Source organism: Siphateles boraxobius, unplaced genomic scaffold (genome assembly GCF_051911475.1).
Source record: "Siphateles boraxobius isolate OS27281-9 unplaced genomic scaffold, OSU_SipBor_1 13, whole genome shotgun sequence".
Taxonomy (NCBI): domain Eukaryota; kingdom Metazoa; phylum Chordata; class Actinopteri; order Cypriniformes; family Leuciscidae; genus Siphateles; species Siphateles boraxobius.
This window is the reverse complement of record NW_027508733.1, coordinates 28,254,136-28,268,482: the sequence shown is the minus strand read 5'-3', so window position 1 is coordinate 28,268,482 and position 14,347 is coordinate 28,254,136. Positions and strand designations below refer to the sequence as shown.

The window sequence follows — 14,347 nt, the reverse complement described above, 5'->3', positions numbered from 1 at the left end:
TAAGCATGCAGTCTCTCCCATGCCCACACGAGAGCCAGGGCCTCTTTTAGACAGCGACTCACATTGCATATTGGCACCGTTTCCCCTTTTGGGTCTGAATTAAGACAGCTCCCAGCCCCACTGGGCTTGAATCTACGATCACTTTGGTTGGTGCATATTAATCAAAATATGCTAACGTGCTTGCTCTGGCCAATTCTTCTTTTAGTGCCTCGAACGATTCTCTTTGTTCTGGTCCAAACTCAAAGCATGTCCCCTTTTTTGTCAAGCATCTTAGTGGTTTTGATAATGTTGCAAACTCATGGATGAATCTGCTGCTGTAGCCCACCCGACCTAGGAAGCTCCTAACCTCGGAAGCCGTCTTTGATTCTCTTGCCTCCCTTACAGCTCGCACCCTTTCTTCTGTTGAACCGATTCCTTTCTCAGACAAAACATTCCCATGAATATCAGTTTGCTCATGTTGAGCTGGTACTTCTGAGAGTTTAATGTCAATCCACGTTCGTTTAGCCATTTTATGAGCGCATGCAAACGCTGATCGTGCGTTTCTTGGTCACAAGCATAAACAATGACATTGTCTGAGATATTTCTATACCCTCAAATCCTGCTAAGGCGTAGGCAATCTCGTGTTGATATTGTTAGCTGGCAGAGGATACACCAAAGATCAGTCTTTTATAACGATATATGCCATTATGCACTGAGAATGTAGTGATCTCTCTTGATTCAGGGCTGAGCTCCAGCTGGCGGTAACCCCATTTTAAATCCAGCTTATTGAATATAGTTGAGCCATTGACGCCTTGGAGAATCTCATCCACAGTAAGGATGGGGTAACGCTCCCTCACTATGGCACGGTTAGCCTGCCTCATGTCCAAACACAATCTATCTCTGAGTTGGCCTTTGGCACAATGACCACAGAATTCACCCATGGTGTGGGACCTCTGACAGTTTCAATGATGTCCATGTCCATTAGCTCCTTTATTTTTTCACTCTACCGCTCTCCTGAGATTAAACTAAATGCATTTGAGCGGCTGCGCTACTGGTTTCACATTTGGGTCTATGAGTAAGGTTACCTGGTTGGTGTTTAACTTGCCGACCCCACTGAACACTTCTGGATACTTTTGTTGCAGTGCTTGCTTTATTTCCGTCACGGCAGAGATGTCAGCGCCTATTTTTAACACTCCCAGCTTAATAGCTGTCTCTCTTCCTAAAAGGGGCTCTCCTTTCCCTCGTATCATAATGAATTCAGCATGCTCTGTTCTGTTGGATATGTTCATCTCAGATATGAATGCACCCTTGACTGCCAGAGGTTGGTTTGAAGAGTATGAGTAGAGCTTTCTCTCAGTTTCAGAAATGTAGAACTTGCATCTAATTTTATTCTGTTTGAGATCCTCCCAGGTATCTTAATACATCCCACTATTATTCTTGGCACCAAAGTCAATTAACAGTCTTAATTTTACTCCACCCATAATGAAAATACAACCTCCCTGACATTGTATTCTCCTGGACAACAAATGCATAATCAGTGTCCTCCACATTATTTACACGATTCTGTTTTGGATATTTCGTGTGACACGTTTGAAAAAAATATATTTTCCATTGCATTTATGACATACTTGACCTCGTGCAGGGCATGTTTGGTCTCTGCCTAAATGGTCCTTATGTCCACATCTATAACATTTCCTATCCACTTTTTCATATTTTCTCTTTGCAGGTCTGTTTCTGGTGTATCCGTTATCTCCTTTCTCTTTTCTGTCTCTCTTTGGTCCAATTCTTTTAACTGCACCTGTTTCAGGTTTCAACGACATGACTAACATCTGCTCTTCTATTCTCTCACATGGTGACTCTAGTTTTACTGAGCAAGCAAGCGGTAGACTCAAGCCTTTCTCTAATCATTTCCGATGAACGTAATCTGATGTGCATTTGCTAAAAGTAGCATCAGATTGTCTGTCTAATTAAATTTCACAGTCTTTTGCAGCTTGCCGCAGGCGAGTAGCAAATTGTTGTGTCGTCTCACCTGTTTTCTGAATCAACTTGTAAAAAGCATGCCGCTGAGTTGACTTGCTGCGTATTTATACCCTGTGTTCTCCCTCATTCTTTGTCCGTTCTCGTTTGTAGTAAATCATGTTTTTGTGGTTCCTGAGTTCCTACTATTTAATATCCTGTTTCCTGATCCTCCTCATCTTCTCGTGATTCCTAGCCACCACGGTCCCAAAAACATTCAAATTTTCTCTGTCATTGTTCCCATTCATGACGTTAGACATACTAATTTATTTTTACAATGAGCAGAATAATTACAACTAAAATAAAATAAAATAGAGAAGGCGGCAGTGTTGGGCAGTAGCGTCGCTACAAGTAGTGACGCTACTAGTTTAACTACATTTCTCAGTAGCATGGTGGTAGCGTCGCTGTTTTCTGAATCAAATAGCTTTTCAGTAGCGAAGCTCTTTTTTTGATCAAGTAGTGCGGTAGCGTCCACACAAGCTAATGTTACATTTTCCCAAGCATTTCTAAAGCTCAAGCTCAAATCGGAAATACAACTGCTAAGTATCACTGATGCTGGATCAGTTAGTGACGGTGACGACTTCTTCTTGTTTTACGGTGGTTGGCAACTATAGGGCCATATGATTTCATTAGCCTACCGAAAAACGGAAAATATGGACTGAATTGCGATATCCATGCATAAAAACGAAATTTACTGTATAACGCGGAATTTCACGTAATTTGTCAGATCTTGGATGAAAAGAAGGTAAGTAAACTTAAATAAAATCGCGATATAGACTAGTGTCTGTGAATATTAAACCGCATAAAGACTGTTTAAAAAGGAATCATGCATGTTCTGCGTGTCTCTTTGAATGAATGGCTCAGACGTGCGGATTCATTTACCACACACTGAAGCACCCATGACGCTTGCGATGTTTTCAGTAATGGATTGATGAACTTCATCTACACACAGCCGCTCTGAGAGTCACTTTAGCAGCATTTTAGCTTGATTTGAGAAAAACTATCGTCATATCAAAAAAAAAAACGTCTCGGTTACGTATGTAACCCTAGTTCCCTGATAGGGAACGAGACGTTGCGTCAAACGCTGTGGGAACGCCCCTGCGTTGTGCGTCATGAAGCACGTATGGAATCAGCCCAATGGAGAGATGGAACGTCATAGGCGGGTGACGTCATCGACCAGGAAACTATAAAGCACCCCATAAACACAAGCGCAACAGCTTCTGATAGGCCTGAAGGAAGCGCTAGCGGGAATGCCGGGAGTATGGTGGAATGACGCAGCATCTTGTTCCCTATCAGGGAACTAGGGTTACATACGTAACCGAGACGTTCCCTTTCAAGGGAACTCGAGGTGCGTCAAACGCTGTGGGAACGCTAATACCCACGTCGCCATAGGACCAAGTGACCGCCATGTGAGAACTAGCGCACAGAGGACGAGAGCACCTGTGCCCCAGGGGTAGAACTTAAGTCTAGGTCGTAGAACTTAATGAAAGTATGCAGTGAAGACCATCCAGCCGCATCACAAACGTCACTGAGGGAAACTCCTGACAGTAAGGCTTTAGAAGCCGCCATACTCCTGGTAGAGTGGGCTCGTACAGCCAAAGGCTGACCAGCCGACTCATAGGCAAGTGAGATAGCCTCGACCACCCACTTGCTCATTCTCTGTTTAGACGCGGGACACCCCTTCTTGGGTGGCCCAAAGCACACAACTAGTTGTTCTGACTTCCTCCACAGGGCAGTTCTGTGGACATAGGCGTCTAAAACCCTAACAGGGTAGAGTAAATTAAGTTTCTCCTGGTCAGACGACAGAAATGGAGGATGACAAAAGGCCTGCAGAACTGTAGGTCTAACAACATTAGTAGGGACCTTGGGAACGTAACCTGGTCTAGGATGCAGAAAAGCCTTAACCATCCCAGGCGGAAATTCCAGGCACGAGGGTGAAACCGACAGAGCCTGCAAATCTCTGATTCTCTTTAGTGAGGAGATAGCTAGAAGAAAGATAGTCTTAAACGTGAGAAACTTCTCAGCAACTTCTTCGATCGGTTCAAGAGGAGCTAGGGAAAGACCTTCTAATACGATGGCCAGATCCCAGGCCGGCACCCTCGTACGAACTGCTGGCCTCAGCCTCAGTGTGCCACGAAGGAAACGAGTTATAAGCGGGTGTCTCCCAAGAGAAAATCCACTGAAAGGGACGTGGTAAGCAGCCAGTGGCGCCACATACACCTTTAGTGTGGAGGGGGATAGCCTTGTGGAGAAGCGCTCCTGCAGGAATTCCAGCACTGCACCCACTGGGCAGTTAACTGGGTCCTGCAGGTGCTCTCCACACCAAAAAGTGAAGAGTTTCCACTTCAAGGCATAAAGCTTCCTCGTGGATGGAGCTCTGGAGTGAAGAATGGTCTCAACAACCTCGGTTGAGAGACCAGAGTTCATGAGCTGGGCCCCCTCAGAGGCCAAGCCCACAATACTGGGCGGGGGTGAAATATCATGCTGCCCGCCTGAGAGAGTAGATCCCTCCTGACCGGGAGCTCCAAGGGAGAGCCGTCCAGGAGAGAAATCAGGTCCGCAAACCATACTCGGGCCGGCCAGAACGGGGCTACTAATAGTAGGCTGACCCCGTCCCGGCGAACCCTCTCCAGAACTCCAGGTAGCAGAGCAATCGGGGGAAAGGCGAACAGACGTGACCTCGGCCACGGCTGCACCATAGCGTCCAACCCCAGAGGGGCTGGATGGCTGATGGAAAACCACAGATGACAATGCGTGGTCTCCTTGGAAGCGAATAGGTCCACCTCGGCGCGACCGAAACTCAACCAAAGGAGCTCCACCACCTCGGGATGGAGTCTCCAATCCCCCGGCCTCGGCCCCTGTCTCGACAGGGAGTCTGCTACCACATTCAAATACCCAGGAAGATACATTGCTCTCAGAAATAGTAACCTCCCTTGGGACTATAGGAGGATCTGACGGGCCAACTTGTAAAGCCGGCGAAACCGCAGGCCCCCCTGATGATTTATATAAGAGACCACCGACGTGTTGTCTGATTGAACTAACACATGATGACCTCTCAGGTCTGCTAGGAAGTGTTTCAGAGCCTGGTACACCGCCAACATCTCTAGACAATTTATAAGCCGTGATAGATGATGGTCCTGCGACAGCCCTTGGGCTGGACGACCACTTGTGACCGCCCCCCACCCTGAGAGGGAAGCATCCGTCGTTAGCGTTACGCGACGACAAAGAGCCCCCAACACAGGCCCTTTGAATAGGAACCAAGTTTCTTTCCACATGACCAGAGCACGAAGGCAGCGCCGCGTGACTTTGACCGTGTGGAGCGGATTTCCCCTCGGGGAGAATCCCTTGGTCCTGAGCCACCACTGTAGCGATCTCATGTACAACAGGCCGCAAGGTATAACGTCGATGTAATTGAGGACACGAACACACTGAAGCCTCAGGGGCACTAGTGCTGCGTCCATGCATTTCGTGAAAGTGCGGGGAGCTAAAGCTAGGCCAAACGGAAGAACCCTGTGCTGGTACACCTCGCCCCCGAAGGCGAACCTCAGGGACTTCCTGTGTTGTGGAAGGATGGAAATGTGGAAGTACGCGTCCCTTAGATCTATCGTGACAGACCAGTCCTCGGATCTGATTTGTGACACGATCTGCTTGATAGTGAGCATCTTGAATTTTGGCTTCCCTACCGAGCGATTCAATAGGCGCAGGTCTAAAATTGGACGCAACCCCCCATCCTATTTTGGAACGATGAAATATCGGCTGTAATAGCCTGACTCCGCACTGGGAGGAGGAACCCGTTCTATAGCCTCCTTTTGAAGGAGTGCTTTCACCTCTTGTTCCATAACCAGAGCCTGCTCGGGGCCCACCACTGTAGGCAGAACCCCTCTGAATCTTGGTGGACGACACTAAGGGTACCAGTCTCTCGAGACTGGCCTCTGGTGTAACTTGAGCAGCAAACGCAGCAGCCTGTAACGGCACACCGGCAGGGAACAACTGGTCTAACCGCTCTGAAACCCTCCTCAGAGGGAGCGAGCGTCCCTCGGGAAATCGCTCGCTGGGACCGTCTGCGCCCCGGCATGAAGGCGGGGTTGGCAGAACGGGCCCCTGAGGGCACCGAGGAAGAATGGGCACCGTAGAAAGAGGTGCACACCTTTCTTAAAAGCTGTTGTTTGCTTTTCCTTCTCCTGGAATTTATCGATGACAAATAAACCCAGGGGGGAGGGAGGAGCGTCTAAAAGGAAAGCTTTTTCTTTAATATTTGTCTGATTTAACCACAGATGTCTTTCTGCGGCCACCAGAGCTGCCATAGATCAACCCACTAGCTTGGACGAGTCTCTGGTTGCGCGCAGGGATAAATCAGCAGCCTGACGCAGTTCGCGAACCACGTCAGCACTGACCTCCTCACTCTCACTCACCTCCCTCAGCAGGTCAGCCTGGTATGCCTGCATAATAGACATAGTATGCAGACATGACGCAGCCTGACCCGCTGCCGAATACGCTTTACCCACAAAAACCGAAATATTTCTAAGAGGCTTGGTGGGTAATGCCGCTGCCTTAACAGATGACGCAGCCTCGAGGGAGAGAAAACTCGCAAGCGTATCTTCCACGCGAGGCATAGCCGAATAACCATATGATTTTGCCCCCACAATATTAGAATATGTTGAAGTCTGGGGACTAAACACTCTATATGACACCGTTTTTTTTTTTTAAATGGGAGTCCAGAAAAATTAAAACAAAATAAAACTGAATTTGGAATGTGGGAAAAAATAAAACGGATTTCATAGGGCCCTACAAACCAGCTTTTTGGTTCATTACCATCACCTTCTGCTCTGTATGGTGTGACATCACGTACCAATATCAATCCTTGGGCTGACACGTGAGAAATGGAAAAAGATGCACACACTCTTGACACCTGGTTTTGTTATAGTTATATGGTTTTATATAGTTATATATCGTTTTTTTGTTTGTTGCCAAATTGGTTTGGAACAGTTGTTGAATAAACAATTGAACTGACAAATTATGCATGCCTATATGTTTGATTGACAATATTATTGATCACTGAGATAGCATTGACTTGGAATTAAGTTGGTTCAATATGAAAAATTAAATTTGAAAAAGTAGCTTTAGATGTAGTAAACTACTTTTGCCATATTGCTGTAGCTTAGCTTGCTACATTTCACAGGGTGGTAGATTCAGTGTTATGAAGCTACATTTAATATACAGTAACTGCTAGCTTAGCTTATTCTTAGTTTAGAAAATGTAGAAAACGTCTCAGGTTACAACTGTAACCCTATGTTCCCTGAGAACAGGGAACGAGACACTACGTCATCGACGCTATGGGGAACGCCTCAGGCGTGACAGGTGTCTGAAATCAAGTATCAACTCACAGCAATCATGTTGACCGGCGACAGCCCGTGCTTCATCAGCTCGAATGATGAGCACGCAACCTGGATGTATAAAAAGGGCGCCTTGAGACCGTGACAACATCCTATCGTCTGAAGGGACTGTTGCAGGCAGGCCCCGAGGTATGGCAGGGAGATGTATTGTCTCGTTCCCTGTTCTCAGGGAACATAGGTTACAGTTGTAACCTGAGACGTTCCCTTTCGAAGGGAACTCAACAATACGTCATCGACGCTATAGGGAACGAAATACCCACGCCGCCATACTGAGGGGAGTGCATGCCCAATGGCAGTGACAACTGTCAGAACCAGTAATACAAAGGACACTAAAACCACTCACCCTAGGTCACGTTGGGCTGTCAGTGACAGCACTCACTACCGATCATAGCCCAAGCTAATGAACCGAGAAAACTGCCAGAACATAGTTCACGGGAGGTATATCTGGGCCAGCTCAAAGGCTTAGGACCACAACTTCCTAATAGAAGGGGTCCCTTCTAGGGAGTGTGGCTAGGGGACTCAAGGGACACCCAGCCAGTCACTATTCAGGAGAGCATGCCTCCTGACATGCCACCAGGCTGGCCTGGTGATCTATCCTAAGACGCACAGTCTGGCCATTGCCTGTCTGTCCGAGACAGAGCCTCTGGAAACTGCCTTGGAAAAGGCATCCAAAACTGAAGGCCTGCAAAGCTGGCAGAAACGGGGCGGGATTCCCCGGAGAGTGTGACTCAACCTCAAGAAACGACGGAAGACGTCCACTCAATCCATGGGCCTACCCAGTGTTCGTTCTGAACACTGAGAAAGTAAGAGGGATCAAAACCAGGAAGGTCTTCTGAAGCCTAAGACCTGATAACCCCCTATGTGGGGAGCTCCAGTACATGAGGGCTCATATCAGGAAGGCCGGTGAGGCCTGAAACCTGACGACCACAGCATGTGGAAGTACATACTCAGGAAGGCCGGGTGAGGCCTGTAACCTGGCGACCACAGTATGTGGGAGCTCATATTCAGGAAGGCCGGGTGAGGCCTGTAACCTGGCGACCACAGTATGTGGGAGCTCATATTCAGGAAGGCCGGGTGAGGCCTGTAACCTGGCGACCACAGTATGTGGGAGCTCATCTTCAGGAAGGCCGGGTGAGGCCTGTAACCTGGCGACCACAGTATGTGGGAGCTCATATTCAGGAAGGCCGGGTGAGGCCTGTAACCTGGCGACCACAGTATGTGGGAGCTCATATCTTTGAAGGCCGGGTGAGGCCTGTAACCTGGCGACCACAGTAGGTGGGAGCTCATACTCAAGAAGGCCGGTGAGGCCCGAAACCTGGCAACCACAACCTGTGGGAGCTTACTTTCAGGAAGGCCTGGTGAGGCCTGTAACCTGACAACCACACCATGTGGGGCTACTTCCAGAAAGGCCATAAATATGGATTTTTAGAAAGTACATGAAACAAAAGTGCATGAACTTAGCCATTCTGAGTCCAGGAAGGCCTGGATCAAAAGTGGAAGTTAGCTAGAGAAAGGCGTCTGTCGTAGCATACTTTGATGACAGGACGCATCTAGTGTGGGACCCAAGGTGAAAGACCGGGGTCTAGCCACATAGGAAGGGACTGAAGCGTACAGCGCACGACCCTTACCATAAAAAATGGATTTTAGAAAGTACACAAGACGTTTCGTCGTGTGACTTACCATGAGTATGGGTTTATTTAGAAGGTACGGAGCGTACAAAGAAAATAGATGAAGTAAATGTGCATGTACTTCATCACTCTAAATTCAGGAGGCCGGTTTTGAGGCCTGAATTTACCCATGATCAGGAAGGCCAGATGAGGCCTGTAACCTGATAGTCATAGTGGGTGGGAGCTCACATTCAGGAAGGCCTGATGAGGCCTGACATGTGAAAGCTCACAACTACACCCTAGCGACCACAGTGAGTGGGAGTTCACATTCAGGAAGGCCTGGTGAGGCCTGTAACCTGGCGACCACAGCATGTGGGAGCTCACACCCAGGAAGGCCTAAGAGGCCTAAAAACCTGGTGACCACAGTGTGTGGGAACCCACATTCAGGAAGGCCGGATGAGGCCTGTAACCTGACCTGTAGAAGCTCATGGGGGCTCACACTCAGGAAGGCAGGGTGAGGCCTGTAACCTGGCGACCACAGTATGTGGGAGCTTATATCCAGGAAGGCCGGGTGAGGCCTGTAACCTGGCGACCACAGTATGTGGGAGCTCACATTCAGGAAGGCCGGGTGAGGCCTGTAACCTGGCGACCACAGTAGGTGGGAGCTCATATCAGGAAGGCCAGAGAGGCCTATAACCTGGCGACCACAGTAGGTCGTACTCAGGAAGGCCGGTGAGGCCTGTAACCTGGCGACCACAGTATGTGGGAGCTCATATTCAGGAAGGCCGGGTGAGGCCTGTAACCTGGTGACCACAGTATGTGGGAGCCCATATTCAGGAAGGCCAGGTGAGGCCTGTAACCTGGCGACCACATTAGGTGGGAGCTCATCCACAGTGCGTGGGAGCTCATAACCAGGAAGGCCGGATGAGGCCTGTAAACTGGCGACCACAGTATGTGGGAGCCCATAACCAGGAAGGCCGGCTGGGGCCTGTCACCTGCCACAGAATGTGCCGGGCCACAGTATCTGGGAGCTCACATTCAGGGAGGCCGTGTGAGGCCTGTGACCTGACATGTAGAAGCCCATCACCAGGAAGGCCGGGTGAGGCCTGTAACCTGGCGACCACAGTATGTGGGAGCTCATATTCAGGAAGGCCGGGTGAGGCCTGTAACCTGGTGACCACAGTATGTGGGAGCTCACACTCAGGGAGGCCGGGTGAGGCCTACAGCCTGACAACCACAGTGTGTGGGAGCTCACGTTCAGGGAGGCCGGGTGAGGCCAGCAACCTGACAACCACAGTATGTGGGAGCTCACATTCAGGGAGGCCGGGTGAGGCCTGCAACCTGACAACCAGAGTATGTGGGAGCTCACATTCAGGAAGGCCGGGTAAGGCCTGTAACCTGACATGTGGAAGCTCACAACCCGGAAGGCCTGGCGAGGCCTGTAACCTGGCGACCACAGTGTGTGGGAGCTCGACTCACAACCTTGCTTACCAAACATGTCCCCGGCTCTGTACAGGAGGCGAGTTCTGAAAAAGAAGAGAAAAATGTTATTTGCGCAAAAGAACATTTACACTCAGCATAAAACCTGCAGCATGCGGAATGAGGCACACCGGGAGTCAGAAACTCAGTAACCCCCTCTTTCTTTTCTTTCTTTTTTTTTTTTTTTACTGTTTCACAAGTAAAGGTAAGGCGCTCCTATCAACCAAGCTGAAGCGGGCCATCAGAGAATTCATGAGCTCATCATGGGCCCCGCCCCAGGCCTGATGTAGGAGGAGCCTGGGAGCGATGGTGGATAGGAAACAAGATCCAGGGAGGTTAACGTTTGGTCTGAGAACGTTTGCTCTGGATCACCTCCCTGAGATCGTGCCTCACGCGGGAGTTACGCCTCCTGCGCGCCCTGCTCCCTCTGCTAGGAGGAGGGGGCGCGCGGGAAGCGACACTGGCCTTCTGGGCCTGTCTGTGATCCTCAGACCACGACGGACCAGGCCCTCCCGCCTGCCTGGGCTGGGCCGAGGACCTCCGCGGTATGCAGCTCTTATACACCGCAGAGCGCGCCCTCGCCTCCCTGAACTTATCGACCACCGTGACGACAGAAGGTCCGAAAAGCTCGGAAGGCGAAACCGGCGAATCGAGGAGAAAGGTCTTTTCTTTCTCCCCAATGTCAGTCTGGTTGAGCCACAGATGCCTCTCCGTGGCCACCATAGCCGCCATCGAACGACCGATGGAGGCAGCAGACTGTTTGGTGGCCCGGAGAGACAAATCCGTGGTGCGGCGCAGCTCTGCGACCGCGTCAGGGGACAGACCGGCCCCCTGATCGAGGTCCCGCAGCAGGTCGGCCTGGTAGGCCTGAAGGACCGCGAGGGTGTGCAGAACCGCTCCTGCCTGACCTGCTGCTGTGTACGCTCTGCCATTCAAGCGTGATGTAGTCTTAAGCGGCTTGGATGGCAGGGACGGAGCTCCTAGTGACGAAGACCGACCAGAGGCGAGATAGTTGGCCAACGTCTCGTCCACTGGTGGCATCGACACATACCCGTACTCCGCGGCCCCATCCACAGCAGCGAAATTATTCCGCTGATGCAGATGAAGACGTGCAGAGAACGGGTTCTTCCATGCCTTCTCGATCTCAGAGTGGAGATCAGGAAGGAATGGAAGGCTCGTCCGGGCTGGTGGTTTATGGGAAGGGAGGAACCGATCGTCCAAAATACCACGAGCAGGTTCCTCTCTCTCTATATATATATATATATATATATATATATATATATATATATATATATATATATCTTTCGGTATGTAAACGCATTAACCTGCTTTCTGTAGGCTTATTAAAGTGTGCATGTGTGAAATGTGACAGAAACGCATCCTTATTGCAGATTTAAACACATCCATACAGAGTGAGCATTTTGCAGGAAAGGAAGAAGGAAATATATCACAAATGCAGACTCTTTCATGACCCAGAACATTATAAAAATGTCCTCTCATCTCGTGCAGCAGAAGTAGAAGTGGTTCAGTCAAAACGCTGCATCTGTAACTGCATGAGACGATAATATACGAGCTGTAAGTTTCCCGCTGACATATTGCAAGCTTTATTTAACATCAACCGACATAACAAATGAAAAATTTAAAGGCAGATACGCAAATGATTGTTTTGTCGTCACAAGGGGTCATGGCCTGATTTATTAATAAAGTCATGTAAACATGTTGTCATGGTTACTGGTTTGCATGTAAACAGTAAACTGGTTATTTCAATAAGCTGATATTTGTGAGTTCCCCTTCAGGGACTACCGCTGCGTGAAATCGCAGTGGGAACGCCCTCAGCGTGACGCGTCTGAAGCATGAATGAAATCAGTCAATGGAGAGAATGAGCGTACGGCGAGTGACGTCATCGACCAGGAAGCTATAAATATCCCCTGAGTACACAATACGCCAGCTTTTAGTTACTTCAGCAGCTCTGTGTGTGTCTGAATCTGTCGATTGTGTTTGTCTGTTTTGTCAGGAGTTTTCACTATATATATTTTATATAAAAAAACCAATATGAGCGAGCAGTATAAGAAGTGTGTTCCCCCCTGTACTCGGCACATCACGGGTGGGGATTCACACGAGCTAAGTGTGGCTTGTTTGGGAGTGCAGCAATGCCCAGTCGGCTCTCGAGGGAGTCGATTGTCAGCATTGCGAGCGTTTTCCCTTGAGAACTCTGCGCTCGCGGCGATCGCTCTTCGAGGAGAGTGATTTGCTGCGAGCTCCCCGAGGCTCGGGTCCCGCTTCTGTTGAGGCAGAGCGGCGGCGCTTGTCTTGGGGCTCGCAGATGGATCTCGCTGGTGACGTTGAGACGGGCTCCGCCCTATCTCAGCTATCTCCGACGAGATCTAGTGCCTCTCACCCGGCTCTGGAAGCACGCGCTGCGGCAGTGGTTACTTCTGCCCGGGTGGAGGCACATGATGATGTTGAATTGAGATTTTCCAGTTCTGAGGAGCTGGATGTCGAAAGTTTATTATCAGAGAAAACTAGTTTATCACATTATACTGCAAATGAAGAAGGTTTGATGGATGTATTATCTCGGGCTGTTGAAAAGCTAAAAAAAAAAAAAAAAAAATAACAGTATCGAGTGGCCAGCTGATAGACAGGTTTCTAGAATTAAAAGCAATCTAGATGATAGATTTCTGTCTGCACGACCTCAACCTTCTAGCCGGTGCTTACCGTTCTTCCCAGATCTTCATGCTGAGGTTTCAAAGACCTGGGTTAGACCGGTTTCAAGCAGAATTTACACAAATCAGTCCAATGCTTATGGTAACATTGTTGGTGCTAAATCTGCTGGTTATGTGACGATACTGTAGGCGGAGGAGACGCTTGCGAGCTATCTCTCTCCTGCTTCATCGTCTTCACTTAAAGCACCGGCTCTTCCACCAAAAAATAAATAAATAAATAAATATATATACCTCTGTGCTGGTGGGGAAGGCTTACTCGGTGGCTCGGCAGGCGGCTGCATGTTTGCATACGATGACTTTTATGCAGGCTTTTCAGGCCGACCTGCTCAAAGGAAATCTGAGGGGGGTCCCCGCCGAGAGAGACTTGCGTTCACCTCCCTTAAGGGTGCCCTGTCTCTCCCGGCGCCCTCAGGGGCCCGTCCTACTAACCCTGCCGAAACAGGGCGTAGAAGGGTCTGGCGAGTGCTTTCCCGAGGGACGCTCGCCGCCTCTAAGGAGGGTTCTAGTGTGTTCAGACCAGTCGTTCCCTGCCGGTGCGCCGTTACAGGGCACTGTGTCTGTCACGCAGAATGTTCAACCAGAGCAAAGTCTTTCGTCGAGTTCGTCTTCAAAAAGAGCACAGCAGAAGCGGAGTGTCACGTCTCGTGTCCCCCTGCAGAGAAACTGGAGGGACGAGGCGGGGCGCTCTCCGGCGCGGCCTTCTCGGGGCAGGACTGATCTGAGGACAGTCATTGTCGCCAGAAAGGCCGCGTCGAAAAAGTCCTGACGGGCTGAACGTCAGGACTCTGAGGGTGGTCCCCATCGGGAAAAACTTGAGTTCACCGCACAAAAACACGGTGCCCTGTCTTTCTCGATGCCCTCAGGGGTCTGTTCTACTAACCCTGCCTATACAGGGCGTAGAGAGACTCGGCGAGCGATTTCCCGAGGGACGCTCGCCCCCTCCAAGGAGGGTTGTGGAGTGCTCAGACCAGCTGTTTCCTGCCAGTATGTTACAGGGCGCTGTGTCTGTCACTCGGGATGTTCATCCGGAGGCCAGCCTCGAGAGGCTGGTTCCCTTAGTAGAGTTCCTGGCGGAATGGGTCCCCCACCCAGCAGGGAGTTAGGATACTACTTCATCGAAAAAAAAGAATCCTGACGTGCTGAACGTCAG

The 14,347-nt window shown here is 49.7% G+C and overlaps 3 protein-coding genes across 3 annotated transcripts in view; 1 reads left to right on the top strand and 2 right to left on the bottom strand.

Annotated features, from left to right (window-relative positions):
- Positions 1–2,036, bottom strand: part of LOC143736230 (uncharacterized) — a 31,039-nt gene extending 29,003 nt beyond the window's left edge. The window contains exon 1 of the mRNA XM_077226925.1: positions 2,009–2,036. The gene's annotated coding sequence lies outside the window, so the exon portion shown is untranslated. The remainder of the gene's footprint in view (positions 1–2,008) is intronic.
- Positions 1–14,347, bottom strand: part of rpl32 (ribosomal protein L32) — a 251,962-nt gene that overhangs the window by 159,801 nt on the left and 77,814 nt on the right. The window lies entirely within an intron of this gene.
- LOC143736229 (interferon-induced very large GTPase 1-like) overlaps positions 1–14,347 on the top strand; it is a 77,115-nt gene that overhangs the window by 25,109 nt on the left and 37,659 nt on the right. The gene's annotated exons all lie outside the window — the stretch shown is intronic.